The 23,487-nt window shown below is 46.1% G+C and overlaps 1 protein-coding gene across 1 annotated transcript in view; it reads left to right on the top strand.

Annotated features, from left to right (window-relative positions):
• Nucleotides 1-23,487, top strand: part of Cgnl1 (cingulin like 1) — a 156,730-nt gene that overhangs the window by 936 nt on the left and 132,307 nt on the right. The window lies entirely within an intron of this gene.

The following is a 23,487-nucleotide window of genomic DNA, read 5'->3' as shown; positions in this document are numbered from 1 at the left end:
GTCTGGGGACAGAAGGCGGTGGGAACATTTAAAAAGAGGTCCCGGTGGTTCTGGGTGCAGCCAAGTTTGGAAGGGCTGAGTGCTCAGGCTCCTGACCCACCTCTCCACCAGGGGGGCCTGTGGACACTGCTCGCCAACCTTAGACCGCAGGTGGTGCCATTAAAAAAAAAAAAAGTTCTCTTTGTTCCTAATTCTGTTTACTGTAAATATTTCCGGGGGCGCTTTCTATTTAGGAGGTTGGAGTGTGGGCACGAAACTCTGAAGTCCTTGCCAGAGTCAAGGTGATAGCACATGATCGTCCTATCAGGGAAAACCAAGTGATTTGGGAAAGTGTCTCAGATGAAAAGAACACTTAGGATTTGATGGCCTTTTGTAGACTCCCCTCCTTACACACGCGCGTGTGCACACAGACAAAAGCACATGCATTTACATAAACGTGGGGATTTTCCCAGGGGTGGAGAGACCCTGAAGGGTTTGCACCCGGTACTTGTCCATGTGTGTGTGCATTTGTGAGTTAGTTATTTTTGATGTGTGCTCCTGCCCTCAGGAGCAGCCATGTGTATGTTCCTAGAATAACACCTAGAGTTTCCAATACCTCGGCAGAGCTCAGCTCAATCACCTATCAGGTGATCTTTAAAAAAAAAAAAAAAAAAAAAAGATCATGGGAAGGCTGAGCATATGTTTGAATCTGGTGATTTCTGTCACATATGTTTTATGGGACATTTTGTCACATATGTTTAGGACAACACAGTTGTCCCTGGGTTAACAGTCATCTCTAGGTTAACCCTCTCTGGTATTCCAAGTAATCTCTCACAAGTCTCCTGGTGGTTGCCGCAATGTGGCCACAAATCAGACTTTGCCTTTTCCTTAGGCCATGTCCCTGTGTGTTGTCTTTTTGTAGTATCAGGATGATGTCTCTTTAAGGATGCCCTGGGGAGGGTGTTTGTGTTTGTTTCTGACCTCTGACATGAGCTAGACAGACACTGACTTTTGAAAACGAAAAATGCTAAAAGTATTGTCCCGTTGGCCTGTCCTGTTTCCTTTCCTACTGTGCCCTCTCCTGTCACTGATCAGCTGCTAGAAGGTGACCACTGAGGAGTCACCAACATAGCAGTGGCCCTGCCTTGGGAGTGGACTGCCTCACTACGTGGAGGGTGTGGTGTCACAGGGTGGCCCCTCACCCTAAGCCTTCACCCCTTGCCAGAACCTCCAACCCCTGCATAGTGTGTCTGTATATGTATAAATGTGTGTGCACATGCATACGTGTGTGCCAGACCATCAAAATGACTGGATGTAAACTTGTGAATCTCCTCCCACCTGGGACCAAGGCCCACCTAAAGATGGTCTAGAAGAGCTGCACCCGATGTTAGATGCCTGAGAGATGGGAGTGCAGTCTGGTCTCATCCTACACAGAGCTCAGTGTGGGAGAGGCAGATTTATTACACTTCCAACCCTGGGATAGCAGTGGTGATGTTCTGACCTGACCAGAAGGAATGGGTGAGTGGGGGGTGTCCTTCATCCAGGGAAAGGGGTACAGCCTCCAGGAAGGAGAGGCCTGTCCGTGGTCTGTGCTGAGCTGTGATTGTGTTAGAACCATCTACTTAGTATAATGGTGTCTATTTTGTAAGTGTGTGTGCACACGCGTGCATGTGTGTGTTAAGCTACTTTCTCATGCTGATGGAGTGAGGAATGACAGAATTTAAAGTGTTTCTTAGTTCTTTGCCTCTGAAACTCATTTATCTAAAAGATGTTGTTAACCTTTTTTAAAGGCCCAGCTGAGTTTTCCCTCACTCCTTCCCTTCCTTCCTCCTTCTCTTCCTTCCTCCTTCCCTCTTCTTCCCTCTCTTCCTCTCTTCTGCTCTTCCTTCCTTCCTTCCTTCCTCCCTCCCTCCCTCTCTCCCTTGCTCCCTCCTCCTTCTCTCTCTTCTCCCTCCTTCCCTCTTCCCTCCCTCCCTTCCTTTTGTCCTTTTTTTGGTCCTTTTTGCGGTCCTTTTTGCTAAAGGGCAGTGACACAGACAGAGGCTGGCACCCAAGGAGAAACATTAAGCTCAAGGGAATTGAAAACTGAGTGTTCTCCCTGTGTGACATCCGAGCACATATTTCCTTCTGTCATTTGTCATTGCTGTTATGATGAAATAAGTTAGGGTATGAGACCCTAGGAGGAGGCACAGGGGGGAAAGGAGGGGTGCCGGTGGTGGTGGCAGGGCTGAGTGGTCTTTGTGAAGTGGGAAGTTTGTTGGAGTGTTCAATCAAATGTCCCCACTGGGGCTTGTAAGACGGCTCAGCCAGTAAAGATGCTTGGTGGTGACCTGAGTTTGATCCCTGGAACCTACATGGTAGGAGGAGAGGCTCCATCCCTGTAAGTTGTCTTCTGACCTCCACATGCTCACCCCATATATTAAAAAAAATTGCGACCTCCTCTACTTTGTTTTCTTCGTGTCCTTGCCTTCCTCTTCTCCCCAAATCAATGCCCACCCTCATTTTTGTAAGAAGTGGGCTGAGGGTGGTAGGAGCTGGGTCTTTCTATACTGCCTAGGTTCATTGTCAGCTGAGATCCTCCTGCCTCAGCCTCCCCAGTGCTGGGATTTACTGCCCAGCCACGTGAGAGGTTGTGTTATTGTTTCTTTGGTTACTCACTGAGCCACTATTTAAGAAGCCGATTCCTGCTGGCTGGGCTCTGTCCTGCCTGCCAAGGTCTTGGTCAACAGCATACAGTCCTTGCCTTAAGGAGTCTGAGTCTGGGCAGTGGCTCTACAGACTGTGGGTTATGGTGTGCTGTGCACAGTGACCAGCCGGAAGTACAGGGCACAAACAGGCTAGCCTCACCTGGGGTGATTCCCCTGCAGTTTGTAGATATGGAAGGCATAAGAAACACTTTTTGAGAATAAGTTACAGCTTATTTCATTGGGACTCTGCTCCAGACTTGAAATGAGTTTGGTGTGTATGTGTGTATCTGTGTGTGTGTGTGTGTGTGTGTGTGTGTGTGTGTGTGTGTGTTTGTTTTCCTGACTGGAGGAGAGGGAGGGGCAGGTCCACATCACTCAGTAGAGAAGAAAGAGGATGTTGGGCCCTGGGGGATGTGTTTTCCCAGACCAGGGCAGGCCTACCTGGTATTTGAAGACTGGCAATGGAAGCCTAGTCGCTCTGTGTCTGTGACAGAGCTGGGCAGAGTGCAAAACTCCAGATTCTCAGAGTGCAGTCTGACTCTGAGCTCAGGCATCGCCCTGATGTGGCTGCTTTTTAACACAGGGCTCCTGCACAGACTTCGAAGTCAGGTTCCCTCACTCCAGGCCTCCATGTAGTGTTTCACAGGGGTGATGACCTCCCAGTCACTCAGGAGGCCGAGTCAGAGTGTAGGTTCAAAGCCTGCCCTAGGCTGAGATCAAGGCCAGCTTGGGGCAACTTGAACCCTGTCTCCAAACTATAACTAAAAATACTGTTTGTTTCCTTTGGTTTGGTTTGGTTTGGTTTTTCTTGTTGTTTTGTTTCTTTCTTTTCTGAGACAGGGCCTCATGGATCCCAAGCTACTCTCAGGCTTACTAGGTTGCTCTGATGACCTTGAACTGACCTTGAACTTCCCAAATCCTAAGACTATAGGCAGATACTGTACTCATTTATACAGTGCTGGTAATCAAACCCAAGGATTCATGTATGTCAGGCAAGCCCTACCAACTGAGCCACATCCCCAGCGCAGTAGTTCCTATTTGTTTATTGCTTATATCCTAGGGACAGGTTACACACTCAACACTTTTTCTCCCCTGCTCCAATCCTGACATCCTAGAGACTCCAGGTCCTGGGGCCACTCCCAGCACATGTGCTCTGTGGCTAAACTGAGGTTCACAAATGCTAATCAGCAGAGCTGATTAAGACCCCTGTTTTCAGGGTTGGAGAGATGCCTTAGTGGTTAAGAGCCCTTCCTGTTGTTGATGAGGAGCTGGGTCCAATTCCCAGCACCCACACATCAGCTCACAACTGTCTGTAACTCCAGTTCCAGGGCATCTGACGTGGTCTTCTGCTTCTGGCCTCCGTGGCACTGCACACGAGATGTACATACCTTCATGCAGATAAAATATACACACATACAAAAATAAATGCAGCTTTTAAAAAAGACATTCTGGTTTTAGTGTGCCCCTCTGACACACACACATACACACACACATACACACACACAATGGCGCAGTCCCCTTGAGTTTGGATGGATTTATTGTTTTCCCTCCCAAAAGATGTAAACATCTCAAGGACCATTGTGTACTTCTGGTCCAAGGGACTTTTCACAGACTCCTCCTCCTTCTTTCTTTTCTTCTTTTTCTTAAGAAGAGAAGGTAGATTTGGCTGCTGGGTAGGGCTCCGAATGGGAGCCCACTCTGGGTTAGCAAGAGACACATTTCCTGCATTTCTTTAAGCTTGCAAACCCCTGAGATTTGGAAGTAATTGGTTATTGGGTAAGAGTGGGAAAAAACCAAACCTCAGTGCTGGGCTTTCTGAGGCACAGTGGAGGTCTGCAGTCCAAGTCTTGTTCATGTGATGCATGCAACCAAAACAGAACTGGGCTGCACCGTCATTACCTTGAGCCCTTAAATTTGCAGGTAGTCAGGGCTCCGAGCCTGACAGTACTGTCATTACTGATGAGCCTAGAACAGGTTCGCAAATGAGAGGCTGTCACTACCATGGCCACGCACACGAGACTCCCACCCAGCAAGACAGGATTCCAGGAGCGTTATCAGGGACTTAGTGAAGGCTCAGCGGGGAGTTAAGAGTTCACAATTGGGCTGGTGAGATGGCTCATCAGGTAAGAGCACTGATTGCTCTTCTGAAGGTCCTGAGTTCGGATCCCAGCAACCACATGATGGCTCACAACCACCCGTAATAAGATCTGACGCCCTCTTCTGATGCATCTGAAGACAGCTACAGTGAATTACGCCTGAGCGAGCGGGGCCAGAGAGCAGCCACACACATGATGGCTCACAGCCATCTGTACAGCTATGTGTACTCATACACATAAAATAAATAAAATAAATCTTAAAAAAAAAAAAGAGTTCACAATTACTACATGGGGCCTATTCCATAACATTCGGAATAGGCTGGCCACCTCTTTGTTTATAGGGGGCAGTTTATTTCCTGCTGTACAATCACAGAGATTTTTGCTCGCCTTAGGTAAAGTGTGTGTGTGATGGTTCAGAATGTTATTTTGTAGATTTTGCATCTGTAAGGCCAATATTGCTATTACCGTTGAGACAGGCTCTCATGTAGTCCAGGCTACCTTAAAATGGCTTCCGAGCAGAGTAACCTTGAACTTTTCTGATCCTCCTGACTGCACTTGGCAGGTGCTGGGTTACAGATGGATAGGCATCGCCATGCCTGGCTTATACTGTGTCGGAAGATGGAACCGCTACATGTTCGGGATGCCCAGGCAGCTGAGCTCAATCCCCAGGTAGTAGTTTTTGGAAGAAGGTGGATTCAAAGGTTTGATTCTCTGCTATGCTTGTTCGTGAGGTCTTTATCCATCTTCAGAACCACACAGCTGCAGCTAGAAAGTGGAGAGAATCTCTCTCTATCTCCGTCAAGTCTCAGAAGGCATGGACACCTCTCCCTGAAGGCACGAGTCTAGGTTTCTAGGTGTAAGGCAGCAGGGAAGGACACAAAGGGCAGGGTAAGAGGGGAATAAGAGTGAGAGAATGAAAGAGAAAAACATGAGAATGGCCCAGGTTTCCCTCCTCCTTGGAGGTCTATCCAAGACTAGTTCCTCCCATAACTGCACAAAGTGCTCCTGACTGGCTTGCCCCTGCCTTCCCTGTAGCACTTCTGTGGGATAGGCTCTATCTTAGGCCTATTGTAGAAGAGAGAAAGAAGGCCATGGGTAACGGGACAATGTGTCCCATTTGGGCAGCTTCTTAGGGGTGGGAATCCAGGGTTTAAGGCCAGGTGTCTGAGTTGCCCTCACTCACTTCTAATGACCCCTGCCCTTAGACAGGTGCTGCTTTCTGTTCCCGTTGGGTTTTCTTTCACCTCACTCCTCTATTTCTTCAGAAGATGAATGCCTGTCTATGCCTTTATCTTTTTAAACATTTGTTTTTTAAAAATTTATTTTCACTTATGTGTATGTATGTGTGCGCCTGCTTGTCAGTATTTGCACCTGTGGAAGCAAGAAGAGAGCCCCAGATCCCCTGGATCAAGAGTTATAGGTGGTGGTGCACGCCTTTAATCCCAGCACTTGGGAGGCAGAGGCAGGCGGATTTCTGAGTTCGAGGCCAGCCTGGTCTACAGAGTGAGTTCCAAGACAGCCAGGGCTACACAGAGAAACCCTGTCTTGAAAAAAAAAAAAAAAAAGAGTTACAGTTGGTTGAGGGCCATCTGATGTGGATGCTGGGAACTAAAACTTGGTCCCCTTCAAGGGCAGCAAGCATTCTTCACCACTGAGCCATCATCTCTACAGGACCTTTACTGCTCAGGCCCTTTGTGCACCCGTCTCAACCCCCACAATCCCGTAAATAAGTGTTTAAGGAAGCTGGAACACAGGCACGGATGTAGCTTAGTAGCACTAGCCCTTGGCCAGTATGTCTGAAGCCTTGGTTCCATGCCCAGCGCTGTATAAACCAGGTGGATTGGTTGTATTTACACGTAATCCTAGCACTGGAGAGATAGAGGCAGAAGGATCAGAAATTGAAGGTCATCTTCAGCATGTAATGTGCCCAAGGCCAGTCTGTTTTTTAAAAGAAAAAGTCTGTGCAGATAAGTACTCTTAACTGAGAGTGGTTAAATCTTAGGATGTGCCCCCCCCCCCCATTTTCCTATGGGGTGAGAGCTTGCTGGTTTTGAGTACTAGTGTTGAAAGCCCTGGTTTGAGCAGGTTCCTCTTCATCTGGAATTTGTCTCATTTATAAAATGGGGGCTCAGAGCCTATTTCCCGTTGCTAAGTAGAAGTAGATAGTCACAGTGGATGGTGTAAAGTTATTGGTACCCATGTGGTAGATGCTGCTACACGTCGTGTGGTTCTGAGGACAACCCGGAGCAGCAGAAGACTGTAATCAAAGGGGGATCCTAGGGATAAAGATACCTGCTTTCTAGAGCAGCGTGCAAAGAGTAGGATTTCACTTTTTATTGGTGCTTCTGGTTGGCCTGCAGGTGGTCCAGAGTGGGAATAGCCACTTTTCTCTCTACTACTAAGCCCTCTTTAACTTCACTTGTAATTGCTTGCACTATTTGCATATAAATAACCATGCTTCCAGCAGTGAAACCCCTTAACCTTGTAGGTAGTTAACGTCAGCCTGGAGGAATCCCCTGGGGGAGTGGCCTGGAGCTGGCTACAGACATTAAAAGCTCTTTTTATTTGTTTGTTTAGGGGTGGTATTGAAGCCCCATTCTGTCTCATTTTCCTGGTTAGTTTTAACCCTCAACTTGACACAGCTCGGAATCACTTGAGAAGTGAGCCTTAATGAGGAATTATCTAGATCCAACTTGCCTGTTGGAGATCGTTTCCACTATTCATTAATGCAGAAGAACCCGCCCATTGTCGGCCACACCGTTCTCTAGGCAGGGGATCCTGAAAGCTATCTAAAAGCAAGGGAGGGATCCACACACCTGCGATCCACACATCTGTGATCCACACATCTGTTCTCTCTCCATTCTTGACTGTGGATACAGTTCCTGCCTTGATTTCTCCACAATGATGGACTATAACCCAGCACTGCGAGCTGAATAGAAGACTGCATTGTCTCCTGAATTGCTCTTTGTCGGGACATTTTTATCACAGCAACAGACCGGAAAGGACACTGCTCATGTTGCTTTCAACCTTCCTAAATGCTGTGGTGACCCCCAACCATATACTTATTTTTCTTGCTACTTCATAACTGTAATTTTGCTACTGTTATGAATCATAATATAAATATATGATATGCAGGATATCAGGTATTCAGGATATCTGATGTGTTACCCCTGTGAAAAGGTTATTTGACCCTCAAAGGGGCCGAGACCCACAGGTTGAGAAACACTGCTCTAAGGAGTAAGTTAAGCAACTGTCTCAGTATGAAGGTGCTAGTGATATTCAAGAATGTCCCTTTAGATTATTATCATCGGGTGCGTGGGATCAAACTCGGAGCCTTGTGCATGCTACACAAACACTCTACTACAAGATGGACACCCAGCCAACAGGCACCCCCTTCTGCGGGTGTTTTCAGAAGCTGTACGTCAAGAATGAGCACATTTGAGGGCAACACAGGCAATAAGGGCAACAGTTAAAGAGCATCCGGGTCTCATGCTGGGTGGTAAATCTGTTCTGGGAACAGTTCTTGGGTTGACACGTGCAGGCAGACGGTACATCTAGAGGCAACACAGTACAGGGCTTGGGAGTTTGGAGAGAGGGGTCAGTTGCTTGGCCACTATATCAGTTTCAGTGGTGGCTGTCCCTATGTTTGCTGTGTGACCTCTTGTACCTCAGCTAAGTCATTCGTGAAAACGATAACTTCCTACCTGAAGATTGGAAAAAGGGTTACGTCACTGTGGGGAGTGAGAAAGTATGGAGGGAAGTTGGAAGCTTGGCGCAGCATCTTAGTTGTTAGTGGAGTGATCATTTTATTTTAGTCTGTGGTATGTCTGTTGGCACTCAGGAAGGGGGATTACTTCTGGTTTTGAAACCTCTCATATTTTTTAAGAAATTATTTTATATGTGTAAGTGTTTGTCAGAATGTGTGTGTGTGTGTGTGTGTGTGTGTGTACCACAGGTGTACCATCCCTGTAGTGGCCAGAAGAGGGAGTCTGATTTCCTGGAACTGTAGTTACAGATAATTGTGATAGGCCCTGTGCATTCTGGGAACTGACCCTGGGTACTGTCTGAGAGCAGCCAGTACTTGGAACCACAGAGTCATCTCTCCTGTCCCTGGGATGTGTTTTATTATTTGTTTTTGTTTGTTTGTTTGGTAAAACACACAGTGTGAAGTTACATTTCAGTAGGATAGAGTATATTTATTGTGTTGGGCAACCATCTTTACCATTTGATTCTAAAACTTTCCGTGGCCCCAAACAGAAACCCTCTCCCTACACTTTCCCTGCCATTGGGCCCAGCACCGGAGGGTTTTCTCTCTCTATAGAGATGCTTATTCAGGAGATTTCACAAACATCTTTCCCACTGTATGAGGCTTTCCACGTGTGGAGCGTCAAAGCCCTTTCTACCTGAGCATCATTTACCAGCTTTCTAGTGCTTCTCATCAATATCTTTTGGAGGTGGGGGTGGGGGTGGGGGTGGGGGTGGGGTGGGCATTGCGGGTGGGCAAGGTCTCATTGTGTAGCCCTGGCTGACTCAATATGTAGATGAAGATTGCCTTTGCATCCCAAGTGCTAGGATTAAAGTGTCTTTTTTTGTAGAGTCCTTAGCCTGACTCATCAGGCTTATCGCTATCCTGAGTTGTGTCCACTTCAAGTTTTAAAATGACCTCTCATCATTGATCTGGATCCTTTTGAGCTTCAGCCTTAATTTCCCCGCTTTTTCCATCCCCTGCTTCCAATGACCCTTGACAAGCTCTCTGGAATGAAGCACTCTTGGTAGGCTCCCAGTGAGCTCAGGAATAGATTTTCTTCTGTGTTTTATTTCTGTAGGAGCTCACACTGCAGGAACACACATGGGGACCCCACCCCCCGTTGTGCTTAATTTCCCGTGACAGCATGGCAGGTTTTCAAAACAAGTGTCTGGGAGACACCAGCCAGGCCCCCTTTATCCCTTGCTTTAAAAGCTTTCCGCCAGGAGAAGTGGCCCTCAATTAAGTCATTTAATAAAATCCTCCCTTCATTTTAAAGCGTTCTTGGGACATGTTTACACTGCACGCCACCGAGGGCTTCTAAATGAGGAGCTGTGGAGTGAAGGGTCCTTAACCTGTGCCTTTAATAATATCCTTTGCTTTAGACTTCAGGCAGAGGTTCTGCCAGATCTGTAGTTTCTTCATTGACCCAGACCTGAGGCTGGGAGGTAGGGAACTGGGGAGGTGTGTGTGTGTGTGTGTGTGTGTGTGTGTGTGTGTGTCTGTCTGTCTGTCTGTCTGTCTGTCTGTCTGTCTGTCTGTCCCTGTCCATCCTGTGAGGGGATAGAAGGCATTCTTAGCTCTGCATTCTCCTCCCTCAGGAGCCTTTGCTAGGAGAGTCTATGTTAGAGAAGCCTGAAGCGGCATAGAGATGTAAAACTAGCTCTCTAGAGAGACACAGTATGCTGCATAGAGCTGGAAGCTTTCGTTTAGAAAGGGTAGCTGTTCCTTTTCTCTCAGCCACTCCCTCGTGAGTTCCCAGGGTGAAGACTTAAACAGAAAAAGAGTTAAAAAAAAAAAAAAACCCACTCAGGAGAACAGGTCAGCTCTGGGCTTCTGGGCTTTGGGCCCCGCCTGGCTAGAGGTTGCCTGGGGCTGAGAGCTGGGGAGGCTCTGGTTTTTGTTTGGACTCTGGAGAAGTGAGCAAGATGCAGGAGGCCACCGACTGCTTCACTTTGAGCAAACACTGAGGATTTACCATAGAGGGGGTGCCAGGGAGAAGCCGGGTCCCCAAATGCACAGTGGAGACCCTTCCTGTACTGGGACAGAGAACCCCAGTGAGCCACTGGGTCAGGCTGGGGCTGACCAGCTGTAGGGTCCAGCCAGTAAGATCTGGCCCTGCTCTGCCTAGGGCCATAGTCTGAGCTATGGGCACAAGCTGCTTCCAGGCATTTGGAGAGGGAGCCTGGAGAAGCTTCTTGCGTCCAGAGATCATCTGGTTTCCCAGTGCCTTAGGAAAAGGTTTCATGACCAAGGATGCTCAGTGTGTGGGTCTCCCAGCTTTTGGAGTAGAGATGGATACTGGGAAGGAATGGGAGGGGACAGGCCTGTTTTGTCCTTTAGAGAACATCAGGGAGAAAATGTCTTATTTACTGATGAATCACAGTACACTGACGATGGAGTTAAACTATAACTTTTTTTAAATGCTTTTTTTTTTTTTTAATTTAACACTTGAGCATAACTTGGGGAATTCAGCTATAGTTTAAATTAATTCCATGGCATTTTTCTGCTGTACCCGGGCAACCAGGTTTGGGATTAGTAGGGTGAGGGAGAGGAGGTTAAGGAGAGGGAAAGAAGGTCCTGGCTAGGGCAGTCTGAAGCTTGGCTATTGGAGGACAGTTGTCCCCTTTAGCTGTGTCAGAGTGATGTAAAGGGGACAGTAAATAAGGCCTTTTTTCCCATTTCTCTCTCTGTCTCTGTTTCTGTCTCTGTCTCTCTTTCTTTTTAAAAAAAACCTTCCCTAGTGCCTGGTACAGAGTGAGACACATTTGAAGAATGAGTGGATGTTTAGGTCAAGACCCAAAGCAAATTTTATGGAGCGCACAGCCCCCAGCCGACCAGCTCAGTTCAGCTCAGCAAGGAAGTGGGGCCTGCTGAAGATTTATCTTGCAAACAAAACTCAGCTGTCATTTCTGCATTTGCTGTGAGCTCTCCATCCAGTTCATTTCTGGGAATCATTCTGTTCATTTGTCACCTGCTGACACCTGGGATGCCAGGGCGTGCAGAATAAAGCTGGAAAGGGGTCTCCCAGAAAAGGGTCTGATGAAGTCTCCTAGGAGGTGTGATGTTTACATAGTATGTGGTGTCTAGGACTCTGTGCCTTTTTCTCTTTTAAGATGTGGTCTCATTTATGTAGCCTTGGCTGGCCTTGAACTCACTCTCAGGCTGTCCTCGAATTCACAGATCTGCCTGCCTCTGCCCCCTTAGATACCCTGGACAGTGTAACAGAGAATGCTATCTTGATTGTATTACTTTGGTGATAAGAACAGAACCACTGGCAACAGTCAGAGAGGTAGGAATCTTCAGTGTCATTGGCCAGTGTCTGTAGAAAAGTATGAGGGTGCCTGTTGGTGTGAAGAAAGAGTTACACACAGCAGCATTCCGAGCATGATTCCCTCCCACAAGGCATGTGAGCATTGGAAGACTTTTGCTGGGAGGGTGGATCATGGGGTAGTAGACCACTGAGTTGTGCTGCAAACCACTGCCTTGCTCCAGAGCTGACTGACTGAGTTGGAGCTGGTAAACCAGAAGGGATAATGTTATAAGGGAAGTTCCATGAAGTTGCCTTTAGCTTCTGTGATTCTGGGTTTTAGCATTAAGCCCTTTTGTAAGGGCCACCGGATACTCAACACTGCCCAGACAATGATGGTGTCTGATGTCATTGAACTTTGCTGTAGCCGTTTCCTCTGGAACAAAATGAAAAGCTTTCAACATTTACAAAGGAAGGAAAATGCATAATCTTAGTGAGCTTTCTCTGCTGCAGGCTGAAAAGAGCCCACAGTCAAAACTCAATTATTTAACTACTTACTTTCTCTCTCTCTTTCTCTCTCCATACACATATATACATATACATGTATATGTATGTATATATATACACATTCATATATATATATATATATACACATTCAAGTATATATACTCAAATGAAGCCTTAGACATATTTGAAATTTAAGTATTCTTTTCCATCTTTTGAGGCCATTAAATTGAGATGCAGAGAATCTGAGCTCATTGGCATATTATATTATAAAGTTGAACTAATTTAAATTTAAATTTTGTGTGTGTGTGCGTGTGTGTGTGTGCGCTTGTGCGCATGAATGCATGTACATACACTTATAATATGATGCTTGCGCTCCTTTGATTTTAGTAAACGCCTCCTGGCTTTCAGATATTCTATACTATATCTGCAAAGTTTGTGATTGGATTATATAATTTTAAATGAATTCTACACTACCATCAGAAACTATCAAAGGATTGAAACAAGCTAATACCTCTAAATGGCCCAAGAGGGTCATTTCTCTAAGTACCTGACAGGTACTAATTTATCTTCTTGTTGTAATGATCTCATTGTTAGACCATCTTATTAAGGAAACTGAGGCACAGAGAGATAAAGGACTTTGCCAGGTGATACAGCTAGCAAGTGGTGAGGCTGCGTTTGAAGCAGAGCACATGTACCTTGGTTAAAGCAAAGGCTGGTCAGAGTTGAGTCACGATCTTGGTACGAGGTCAGGCTGACCCCAAAAGTAGAGGATGTGTTTATGGTGTTTCAAGTATCTGAGCTAATCCTTTACTGCATGGCCAGCATCTAAAGTTATTTCACTCATAGGCATATGCTTCGAAAATTGAGTGTGAATCTGGGATCCATGAAAGGATAGCAAATTTGGCCAGTCAACATGAAACACTTCTGACAGAGGGCTGGCCGTCTCCTCTTCCTTGGGGAAGAAAAGATGAACTGGTTCAGTTCCCAAGCGACTCCTCCATTCCAAATGAATTATTCCACCGGAATGAAATATTCTTTCTCCTGCAAACATCAGCTACTGCTTTTAGAGCCTCCAGTCACTTTTTTTTTCTCTTCCGTGGGTGATTAATCCTGTGGGGTAACGCTGGCCAGTTTCCTCTTGCTGTGTCCTCAGAGGCAGCATCTGCAGTGCGACCAGTTCTTCTTGTGATGACGTTTCGGCCATACGCTTCTGCATTACCTGGGCCACCCACTTGGCTTCTGGCCTGGGTGACAGATAAGAACAGGAACTAGAGAGATGGGGTTGCAACAAAATTAAGGGTTCAAAGCTTAGATCTTGACAGCGGATAAAACATCAGCAGTCAGTGTTTGCTGCAGCCGCTCAGTTAGGTACTGAGCTCTACCCAGTTCAGGCACTGCATCAAGTCCTACTACGGAGGCACCACCGACCTTAATTCTCATCTTGTTCCCATGAGGCAGGTGATGCATTCAAGGATGTGTTCATCCTCACTTCAAGTTAGAGACACTAAAGAGATTGACTCAAGACCATGCAGCACTTTTTTTTTTTTTTTTTGAGACAGGGTTTCTTTGTGTAGCCTTGGCTGTCCTGGAACTCACTTTGTAGACCAGGCTGGCCTCAAACTCAGAAATCCACCTGCCTCTGCCTCCCAAGTGCTGGGATTAAAGGCGTGAACCACCACCACCCGGCAGCAGATTTTATTTTTTAAGTAGCACATATGAGTCGCAAGTGTACCGAATCTTGTGCAGGTTTTTTCATGCTTTGTCCTGGTTATCATCCTTCAACAGTAGCCACCGTTTCTTACCATTTGTAAGTTGTCATTACTTGAACTTCATGAAAAAAAAAAAAAGAATGATTCACAGACCATGTACAATTTTGTGTCTGATTTTATGTAGAAGAGTTTTACATTTATTTATTTATTTTATGGGTATGTGGTAGCATGTGTGTAGAGGTCAGAGAACCACTTGCAAGAGTTGGTTCAATCATGTGGGTGGTGGGTATTGAACTCAGGTCATCAGGCTTGGTGGCAAGTACCTTTACCCATTGAGCCGTCTTGGCATCCCTTGTTTTCTTTTTGTTCAATATTATGTCTGTGAAATTAGTCTATGAAGATTGAACCCGGTATGTACTAGGCAAACACTTGAACAACTGACTTGCATTTTTATCCCAACAAGAAACAATAGATGTATCCAGGCATGGTGGCTCATGCCTTTAATCCCAGCAGAGGCAGAGGCAGTTGGATCTCGGAGTCAAGGACAGGCTGGTTTACACAGGACAGCCAGGGCTACACAGAGAAACCCTGTCTCAGAGAGAGAGGGAGGAGGAGAGAAAGTGGGGGGAGAGACAGAGAGAGAGGGAGAGAGAGACTAAACAGGACAGCCAGGGCTACACAGAGAAACCCTGTCTCAGAGAGAGGCGGGGGGGGGGGGGGGGAGAGAGAGAAGAAGAGAGGGAGAAAGACAGAGAGAGAGGGAGAGAGAGACAGAGACAGGATGCTTATTACACAGAAATATTTTGAAAATATAAAAAAGAAATGTAAGATGAACATTAAAAAACTGTCTTCAGTTTTTACCACTGGGATAAACAGCTGTTAACCTATGGAAATATTCTTTAGCACTTATTTATACATATGTGTGGGTTTTCTTTTGGTTTTTGTTTTTTACTTCAATTCTAAGTTAGTATTATTTTGTTGAGGAAAAAAAGGAATATTTTCAATCCATATATAATTAAATTGGAAAGCACTGCATGGAAATTTCAGGAATAAAGACCTGGTGATGCCAGGGATTTTCCTTCTATTGCATTTTCTGAGTCTCTTTAGAGGGAGAAGGAAAAGGGGCAGGAAGGTCTGACTGACTATATGCCCAGGCCCCAGGGTGAGGGCTGGGTGCTCACACCCCCAGAGTAGACCAGACAGAGGCTGTCAAGACGGATCAGCTCAGCAGCCACTAAGCAGACAGCATGTTTGAAAACCAGTCTTGTTTGAGGCCTAATAACTAAGCGTGTTGAGAAACAGTCCCTTGATGGGGTGGGAATTGTTTGCTCAGACTGGACCTGCAGGTTGCTTGACCAGTTGTGGAGGCATAACCCCCCCAACCCCCAACCGCCAGCACCTGGAATGAAGAACAAGAGAGCAAGCCTCCTGCTTCTGACAATTGCCTCTGTTCCCTTCAGATGTGTTAAATCCAAGCTTTTGTTGTTCAACATTAAATATGATCTTAAGCACCAGCAGGTAAGGGCATTTGCCACTAAGTCTGGGTGACCACAGCCAGACTTCTGGGACCCACGTGAGAGAGAGAACTGACTCTTGCTAGTAGTCCATTGATATCTACATATGTGCCATCATGCTCCCGAGTATGTACATACACACACACACACACACACACACACACACACACACGCCTGCAAGTAAATAAATATGTAATAAAAACAAAGAATTTAAAAATTCCAATCATTGCTAAATAAAGGGTGGTATTGTGGTATTATTGACTAAAATCTAAGTCAACTATGTTTTGAAAAGTAAAACCTTTTTTTCCCATTTAAAAATCATGCTTTGCAGCTGGGCAGTGGTGGCACATGCCTTTAATCCCAGAGGAGGCAGAGGCAGGCGGATTTCTGAGTTCGAGGCCAGCCTGGTCTGGTCTACAGAGTGAGTTCCAGGACAGCCAGGGCTATACAGAGAAACCCTGTCTTAAAAAACCAAAAAAAAACCAAAAAAAAAAAAAAAAAAATCATGCTTTGCTCTCCCCCCCGCCCCCCAGCCTACTTATTTAGGCTGCCAATATAAGTCCTGTGGGTGAGAAAACAGAAAAAGAAATAGTGTTAGGCAGAATTGACTTACAGAGGCAGAGCCAGGTGGATCTGAATTCCAGGCCAGCCTGCGCTACATAGTGGTGCCTACCCTGCTTCCTAAAGAAGGAAAGTGTTACAATGTTTGCTTTGTTCTGTGTCTTGTTGCCTCTTGGATTTGTCTTAAGAGCAGAGAGCAGAGTTCTCTGTTGAGAAAAACTCACTGCCTCTCCCCTTGTTGATTTCCTATTTCACTATTCTCTCCCAGTGTTTCCCTGGGAAGTGCTTGCAAGCATTTGAGGGGTTAAGTTAACCCAATGGTGCTGGGGTGGAGTTTAAAGGCCACTGCCGGTCTGCCCTCCTGGGGAGGAGGGTGTCTTATTTTCCTGCCCCCCGGGAATATATTTCCTCCGCCACTCAACAGGACTTTAAGATACAGAGTTAAGTATTGTGAGAAGGTAGTGAGTTACAAGCACCCAGGTGTCTGGGTGTGGGCATGGGCACATGCATCCATGCATGCTTTATTTCATAGGCAAAACTGAGAAGTAGGGTTTTTTCCAGCTTTCCTGAAGAGGGGAGGAGGTGTTTCCAATGATGTCAGCTTGAAGCCTCGGATCACAGAGCTGTACTTTCCACAGTATCTTCCAGGGAGAGGATGTCAGGGGAGTGTTTAGAAAGTGACCATTAAGGAGCTTTGATTGCTAGCTATAGACGGAGGGGGTCTGTCTCCCAGGGGCAACCATCACGGTGGTCTTGGCTGGACCAGTCTGTGCCTGACTCATGCCGTGCTTTCTCAGTGGGCTGGACCTCCCGTCCACAGGGCTGGTTTCCTGCGAACATTTAGGCCAAGACTCTGGTGCTAAGAAAATGATACTGTTTTTGCAAGCATCACAGTATGTTTAAAACACGTTCTCTCAACTGTGTAAAGCTTCTTTCGGTGAAATAGAAATTTTAAAAGAATCCCCAAATCCACAATCAAAACCTGAGGGTGGTGGGAGGAGGGGAGAACTCTGCCGATGTTAAGGTATTTATTTCGAAACAGGTCCCATTGACTTTGAAGATCAGAAAGGCCTGCTCCATTGTGCGCAGCCAGAGAGAGTCCTGGCAGAGGCTGCTGAGCCGTAGTGCTTTCGTGGTGAATTCCATGTCCAAACCTCAGTGGCTGGAGCATTTGCTTCTGGAAACCATTATAGAAATACACAACCCTTGAAAGGCAACATCTGGTTGGCTGGAGGCAAGCTGGCAAATACTCAATATTAAATAGACAGAGGTGATGCCGTGGGAGACAAAAACATCCTGAGATGAGAGAATGGCCGGGGTACCATTCTCCAAGTCTAGAGAGGCAGCTCCTCCATGGCCTGGGTTGGCTCTCCTGGAGTTGGGGGTGGGCCTCTCTTCAGAAGACACGTGTACTGCCAAGGAAACCAGGGACCTCCCCTTAGCCCATCCAGGAAGAGACCTCCCACACTCCTGGTTCCAAGAGACACCTAAGTATGATTGCTGTGTAGGGAGTGCCCTGGGCCAGTGTTCTGTGGGTAGCTGTGGCTTCCCCTGCAATTTGAGGTGTTGATTTAGGCTATTAGAAACGCCTCTGCCCATGGCCCTTTCTCAAGGCCGCCTGGCTCTTGTTCTCATTAACTCGGCTCACAAGTCCAGGGACCTGGAAGCCCCATGGTATTTCCAGGAAAATGGCTTAGCTTTTGCTCTCTTTTCCCTGCTAACTTTGGAAAAGTCCAGTCCTGTGTCTTTGGAAACATTGGATCTAAGCACTTTTCCGTTCTGCCCTCTGGTACACAACTGTGGCGTCTTCATGGATTTATGGATGACAAGGTTTTCTTTCTTTCTTTCTTTCCTTCTTTCTTTCTCTCTCTCTCTCTCTTTCCTTTTTTCCTTCCTTCCTTCTTTTATCTCTCTTTCTTTCTTTCTTTTTTTTTGTTTTTTGTTTTGTTTGTTTGTTTGTTTTGAGACAGGATTTCTCTGTGTAGCCCTGGCTGTCCTGGAACTCACTCTGTAGACCAAGCTGGCCTCGAACTCAGAAATCTGCCTGCCTCTGCCTCCCAAGTGCTGGGATTAAAGGCGTGCACCACCACTGCCTGGCTCTTTCTTTCTTTCTTTCTTTCTTTCTTTCTTTCTTTCTTTTAGTAGCATATAAGACATTCTCCCATTAAAAATGCAGTTCTAATAAATCCATGATTCTGTCACAGATTTTCTGAAGCCACATTTCTATGAAAAGCTGGGAAATGGCACCCTGAATGAACTTACTGAGAAATATGGGCCCTTATATAAAATGTTTTTTTGCAGAAGGGTACATTTTTATATACAAATGCTTTCTGTGGAAGTTTTTGTTCAGTGTCTTGAAGCCCTTGACTGTGGTTTCTCAGAGCCTTAGGCTATTATTGGTCTGAAAGGCTAAGACTGGCCCTTTCTCTGGTCTCTTCAACTTTGAAGAGCACCAGGAAAGCGAAGACAGAACACATCACATTTTCTCCCAATAAGGAGGTCACAGAGTGACTCCCTCAAGCCTCAGAGATCGGAGCCTGATTTTGAATAGACATTAGCCCAATGTGAGTATAGTCCTTCTCCTTCTACTTAGATAGACCTCTGCAGTCAGGACCATTTGGAGTAAGGGAAGTAGAAAGAAAAGATTGGAGCTTACAGAACCCAAAGGCCCTGGAGCAGCACAGTGGGTTCTCTGTGAGGATTAATGAAAATAAGCTACTGTGAATATTCATGAGGCTGTTGGCATAGTCATGGGGTGGGTGGCATTTCATAGAGGATAGGTGACACTTTTCTTCCTCCCAAAACAGGGTAGACTGGATCTCCTTTTTATGGGATCTCTTCCCATGATCCCTATGGAAAGCCTACAGTGGGATCAGAACCACAAGGTAGATGATGTTGTAAAAAGGACATGTTTTGTTTTGTTTTGTTTTCTTTGAGATAGGATCTCATTTTGTATAACAGAACAACCTTGAACGCGCCTTTTAAAAATAATTATCTTTTTTCTTTTAAAGAATTATTTCCTTTTTCAGGGTGTGTGGTGTATGTGTGTGTATGTATATGTACATATGCACACATGAGTGCGGGTGTCCAAAGAGGCCAGAAGATGTCAGAGGCCCTAGACTTGGAGTTAGAGGAGGTTGTAAGCTGCCTGACTCAGTGAGATGTGGGTACTGGGAATCAAACTCATGTCCACTGTGAGAGCAGCAAGCCCTCTAAACTCTGGAGCAATCCCTCCAACCCCTCAACACAAAGCAAAACACAAAAGGGCTGGAGAGATGGCTCAGTGGGTAGGAGCATTGGTTTCTCTTCCAGAGGACCCAGTTCGATTCCCAGCCTCCATGGCAACTCACAACCACCTGTAACTCTAGTTCTAGAGGATTCAATGCCCTCTTTTGATCTCTGTGATAGACAGACAAGCAGGCAAAAAACACCCTACTCATAAAAGAAATACATCTTTAAAACCCTTTTTGTTCTGGGACTGGAGAGATGGCTTAGTGGTAAAGAGCACTGAATGCTCTTCCAGAGGTCCTGAGTTCAATTCCCACCAACCACATGGTGGCTCACAACCATCTGTTATGGAATCCGATACCCTCTTCTGGTGTGTCTGAAGACAGCAACAGTGTACTCGTATACATAAAATAAATGATTTAAAAAACAACAGCAGCAACCAGCCCCCCCTTTTTGTTCATTGATACTTTCATGCAGTACATTTATATAGAAGCACATTCTGTTTACCGCACTCCCACCCTCTCTTACTTACTGCACCCCCCTCTACACAAACACACACACACACACACACACACACACACACACACACACACACACACAAAGAGACCTCCCCCATCCCTCCATTCCCCTCCACACACACACACCCTACTCATAAAGGAAATACATCTTTAAAACCCTTTTTGTTCAGGAACCGGAGAGATGGCTCAGCGGGACTGTGAGTGGTGGCCTTATCTGTATCTGCCCCCAGGTGAGAGCTTCCTGCTCTGACCTGCCTGTCCTGTCCCTGTGATTTCCTTACTTTTGTCCTGTGTAACCTGCAGCTCTTTCCTACCATGAGCTCCAGAGGTGGGAACGTGATTAAGTTGGACCTTTTGAAGAACTCTTTGGGAGATTCATTCTTTTCCTTTTATTGTTTCGTTTTTTGTTTTGTTTTGCTTTGTTTTTGTTTGTTTGTTTGTTTTTTGTTTTTTGTTTTTTTTTTGAGACAGGGTTTCTCTCTGTAGCCCTGGCTGTCCTGGAACTCACTCTGTAGACCAAGCTAGCCTCCAACTCAAGAGATTTGCCTGATTCTCCCTCCTGGGATTAAGGCATACACCACCACTGCTGAGCAGGATACAACTTTTAATACAAATGCTATTAATTGGTTGACTCGTTTATTCATGTAGATATGCGTACAAAGCATTTCCCCACTGCCTTCTGTGAGTCAGATCCTAAAGATCTGGCTAATCAAAGGTCCCATCACTTTGGCTTCAATAGTCTTAGTGGAGACACAATAAACACACCAGCAGATAAAGGCTTATCGGCGGGTGATAAGAGCCAAAAAGAACAATATGGTCAGATAAGGTGGTCTGGAGGATTGGGGCCTCCCTTATCAGAAAGGCCTTTCCTATGAGCTGTTGAGCTGTTGGGAGAGTTTCTCTGAAAAGCAACAGTAAGCCAGAGTTGCAGCTGGCCTGACTGCTTGGCTTTTGGGAGGAAGGGCCTAGAACAAGGAGGGCAGGACTTGAAAGACTTAGACATTCATCAAAGGACAGGAGGATTGCTGGTGTTCAGGAACAGCAAGGGAGCTGAAGAAGTTGGATTGAGGGGGAGGGAAGAAGTACTCTTAGGGGTGGTGGGGATGGGTGAGTCGAGCATGAACTTTGCAAATCATCTTAAGTGTTCATTCAGATGGTGGCTGAGAGCCTGTTGAGCGTTTTGAGAAGGATGCTGGTGAGAAGCCCAGGGAAGTAGGCAGGACTTGCTGTGGAGTTCATTTTGCAGTCATTACAAGGTGGTGTATCTTGGTAATGGGTGTTGGGGGACAGTGTATGTGGAGGAAGGGGGAACAAGGGGAGAACTTAAAGTCTGGAATATCTCCAGAAACCAAACGCCTGCCTGATCCCAAGGGTTTTAAACTGTGCTTAAAAACTGTCAAGCACAAGATGCAGTGCAGTCATCAAATAGCCACAAACAAAGATGCTCATTCAGTTCTGAACAGTGACAACGGTATGTCCTCAGTTACTTGTTTGGCTTCGCAAACAGTATAAAACATTTGTTTTGCCTATGTTTATTTATTTATCAATATGTTGAGTGCTTACAAAATAGTAGCCTGGTATTTTCTAGGCTAGCCGATTATGATTTCTGACTTTTTTGTTTTTACTTAGTTCTGGGCCATGTACAGGGTGTGGAGAAGACTTCTTGCTTTCTGGTGGTGGATGTGATGGCGAGTGGTTGGGTCATCTGATGCCTGGACATGGGCTTCCTGAATGGCTGGCTGTGTACACGAGGAACACTAGACTTGATGGAGCTTGTGGCAGTCTGATGTTTGGGTTGCTTTTTCTTTGTGTGTGTTTAGTGAATACCTTAAGCCAAGCCCCCCACCATCTGCTTTGCATTTCCCAATTGCTTATATTCTTACCATTCCAAACATGCTTAACAGGAATTTTGAAACAAAGTCCTATTGTGAATTGTGATTTTTTTTTCCCCCTTCAGAAACCTTGTTAGAATAGCAATTGATAGGCTGGGTGGTGGCGGTGCACACCTTTAATCCCAGCACTTGGGAGGCAGAGGCAGGCGGATTTCTGAGTTTGAGGCCAGCCTGGTCTACAGAGTGAGTTCCAGGATAGCCAGGGCTACACAGAGAAACCCTGTCTCAAAAAACCAAAAAAGAAAAAAAAAGAAAAGAAAAGAAAAAGAAAAAAAAGAATAGCAATTGATGATTCGTGGGGATAAAGGCACTTGCTGCCATGCTTGATAACCCAAGTTCAAACCTTGAGACCCTATATGGTAGAAGGAGAGAACTGGTGTTCTCTGACATCCCATACTCACTCTATAGCATGTCTGTAGAACACAGTATGTCCATAAACGCAGTAAAACTTTAAAAAAGAATAACTAGTCATTTTGCTGCCCAAATCAAGATATTCTATCTTGATATTTAAATTTTGTAAGTCTACTATGCTGGTTCAGACGGTTCTCTTCCAGTTGGAAAGGATTTTAGGATGTTATTCTATTTGGTGTCATCAGAGGATATGGAGATGGGCTCCAGCGAGCTGCTGTATGTCCATGCCCTACTCAAATCTTGCAGAAGTAGAATCTTCAGGGTGAATACATCCTAAGCTGAAGCCCTGTCCTCCGCCTTGGAGAGTGAGCTGCTGCCCTTGTTTATTTTGCCGGAGGCAGACAGAGTTAGGTTTCCTCGAGGCCTGAATCTCCAAAGGATAGATGCACACAGTCATAAACTGAAGTTATTTTCTTTGGTAGACAAGGCTCTCTGGTCTGCAGTGTACCCAGTCTGGTAGTACCCTTTGGGATCGAAGGGTCTGTTTCTATTACTCTGGAACATGGTGTAATGTGAGCCATCTCCCCAGAGTGAGGTCTCTGGGTGTTAGTGTACTCCCCCATCTCCCTTGCATCCAGCAGCAGAGGAGTTTGTAAGAGACTATCTTATACTCCCTCGGAGTTGTTTAATTTATTGATCTCTTTATTTTGAGATGGAATCTCACTATACAGCTGGCTGGATCACTATAGGAGACTGGCCTTGAATTTAAGAGCTTCCTGGCTCATCCTTTGTAGCACTGGTATTAAAGGTACAGGACACCACACCCCACTCAAAGTTGGCTTTTGCCTCCTTGTTCCTTGGGTTTATTCATTACATACTGTTTATTAGGAACTAGACACAATAGGGATTAAAGCTAGGGCACACCCTGCAGCCGAGGCAAATAGACAACGGCGCATGGGGATGAGGCCCACTCTAGTGTGCGAATGTGTTAGTGAACAGAAATCCTGGAATCTGGTCAAGGGGAGAGTCAGGCCTGAGAAGAGTCAGGTCAGGCGGGAAGCTTGAGCCAGGAAAGGATCAAGCTGCCCGTGGCTTCCCACAGAGCCAGCACAGGGGTGGGAATGCCGAGCCGAGCCGGGTTCATCTGCAGTGCTGTGAAGCTTATCCTGAAAGCAAAGCAAAGAAAGTGCTTTTTAGCTGAAGTGTGAGTGCGTGGGACTTGCCTGAAATGATCACGCTGGATAAGAGGAGAGTGGGTTGGAGGAGGAGGCATCTGTGGCCTGAGGTTACCAAGATGTGCTGCTGCAATCCAAGTGAGGCACTCGCTGGTCTGAATTGGGGTGCTGGTGGGCAGGAGAGAGGACGGAGAGATTAGGGGAGGGCAATGGCAGCAGCCACTGCTGCTGTGTGAGGAGGAGGGAGAGGAAAAGGAGGAGATGGAGGGGGAGGA

This window comes from Mastomys coucha, unplaced genomic scaffold (genome assembly GCF_008632895.1).
Source record: "Mastomys coucha isolate ucsf_1 unplaced genomic scaffold, UCSF_Mcou_1 pScaffold23, whole genome shotgun sequence".
NCBI classification, from domain to species: Eukaryota; Metazoa; Chordata; class Mammalia; order Rodentia; family Muridae; genus Mastomys; species Mastomys coucha.
This window is presented reverse-complemented; position numbering and strand designations above follow the sequence as displayed.